Raw genomic sequence first — 2,500 nt, forward strand, 5'->3', positions numbered from 1 at the left:
GGAGTTAGGCGAGTAGACGCTTTAGGTGCGACCACCCGTGCTCCCAACTGAGCTTGCCGCTGCCGACAGAGGCCCGGGAGCGTGCTGTCGTGGCATTGCCGGCGGGAGACAACACGCGCCACCTACGGTGACCGGCAGCTCCAACGCCAGCGCCACAGAAGGGCAAAGGCCCCACGTGGGTGCCGAAGCGAACTCTCCCAGCACAGCGCACGTGCCAACACGTCTGCACAACTGCGATACAAACCACCAGCGAGAACCGCTGGGGCGACCGAGCAGCAGACGGCGTCGCGGCGCCGAGTGCCGGGCGGCGGCGCATCCTCAACGCACACAGTCCTCAATCGGACCAGCACACTGCAGATGTCCACCGCGCTTCGCACCGGGCCGGCGAGGACCCACTTTGGCTGCACGGCGCCGCGCGCAGGGTGCCCCGGCGCGCAGCTGCGCCGCCTGCCGCGTCCGTCGGCCGGCGCGCCTGCCACTGGGCGCCCCCACCAGCCGGCTGTAGCGCGTGCGCCCACGCACCGCGCGGCCAGCACGCCGGGCGGCCCCCCCTCACCGGCCGGGGACAGTCCCACCCACCCACAGCCGCGTATCGCTTCACACCCAGATTCACATTCACGTTCGTTGGTATGGTGGGGACCGCTTCGTAGCTGTACCGATCGTTGCCCTCACAGATGTACCTCCAATGTACCTCCAGCAAGATCAACCGCACCACAACGGGTTACCAGTTGTTCATTTGCGTAACGTCACCAGTAAACGTACACGTCCACGTCCATCCCCGTTTGCAAAGTCAACTATTATTGCATGCCTGCCTGTCAGGTGTCAAGACACACTACATCCGCTCACATCCACGCAACAAAATGTGCCCGACTAGAGGGCACGTGGAAGGTGCCCCCGTACGTATGCGATGTCCATTGCGCGACGAACTGTCAACCGGCCTCTGTAGCATGTCGCAGATGTGGAACGCGGGACACCGTGCTATCACATTGTGTGAGAAGAGACTACTATGTCTGCATACACGCGCCACTACATGAACAGACGGCTCATGCTGATCGCCATCCACTGCGTCCATTACTCCCACACGTCTCTATGGCGTACCACACTGCAATACAGCTGTTATGGGGAGATGACACGTAGCTGTGTACACAACATTCTGAGCGGGTTGCGGTTGGACAACAATACATTAATGTAACGTGTCATATGCCATTTACAGAGCAGGTTAAGGCACAACGTGGGTTAGGTTAAGGCACAACGTGGGTTATGTTAAGGCACAACGTGGGTTATGTTAAGGCACAACGTGGGTTAGGTTAAGGCACAACGTGGGTTAGGTTAAGGCACAACGTGGGGTAGATTGCGGCACAACTTGGGGTAGATTGCGGCACAACTTGGGGTAGATTGCGGCACAACTTGGGGTAGATTGCGGCACAACTTGGGGTAGATTGCGGCACAACTTGGGGTAGATTGCGGCACAACTTGGGGTAGATTGCGGTACAACTTGGGGTAGATTGCGGTACAACTTGGGGTAGATTGCGGTACAACTTGGGGTAGATTGCGGTACAACTTGGGGTAGATTGCGGTACAACTTGGGGTAGATTGCGGTACAACTTGGGGTAGATTGCGGTACAACTTGGGGTAGATTGCGGTACAACTTGGGGTAGATTGCGGTACAACTTGGGGTAGATTGCGGTACAACTTGGGGTAGATTGCGGTACAAATTGCATTACATTGCGGTGCAAATTGCGTTACATTGCGGTGCAAATTGCGTTAGGTTAAGGTGCAACACAGGTTAGGTTAAGGTGCAACACAGGTTAGGTTAAGGTGCAACACAGGTTAGGTTAAGGTGCAACAGAGGTTAGGTTAAGGCGACATAGGTTAGGTTAAGGTGCAAGATGGGTTAGGTTAAGGTGACATAGGTTAGGTTAAGGTGACATAGGTTAGGTTAAGGTGACATAGGTTAGGTTAAGGTGACATAGGTTAGGTTAAGGTGACATAGGTTAGGTTAAGGTGACATAGGTTAGGTTAAGGTGACATAGGTTAGGTTAAGGTACAAACTGGGTTGTGTTTTGGTACACATTGCGTTGTAGTACAGTACACGTTAGGTTTGGGTACGGTACACATTGTGGTATGGGATGGCGTGTTGGTGGGGGGGGGGGGGGGGGCGGGGCGAGGTTCGTTCATATTGACCGTAGGAAGTGGATGCCCGAGGCAGCGTCAGTGTGTCAAAGGAGGTATGTCACGTTGGGATGCGCTTTTCGGTAGTGAGAGGGGGCGCGCCGTGTCCGAGGTTGCGGCAGACCTGTGTGTTTCATTCCTGCCAGTGTGTTTGTTCTGTAAGACGAGGCAGTGTGGTGATGTTGGGTGCACCCCTGTGTGGGACATGTGTGGGTGTTGGTGGCTTATCTGAGCAATTGTGGTTGTCGGACGAGTGGGATATTCTGTTTTATGATTGGACCTCGTGGCCTGGTTATCATAGTCTGGTTGGTGTACTGTGGCGGATAGG

This window comes from Schistocerca cancellata, unplaced genomic scaffold (assembly GCF_023864275.1).
Source record: "Schistocerca cancellata isolate TAMUIC-IGC-003103 unplaced genomic scaffold, iqSchCanc2.1 HiC_scaffold_952, whole genome shotgun sequence".
NCBI lineage: Eukaryota > Metazoa > Arthropoda > Insecta > Orthoptera > Acrididae > Schistocerca > Schistocerca cancellata.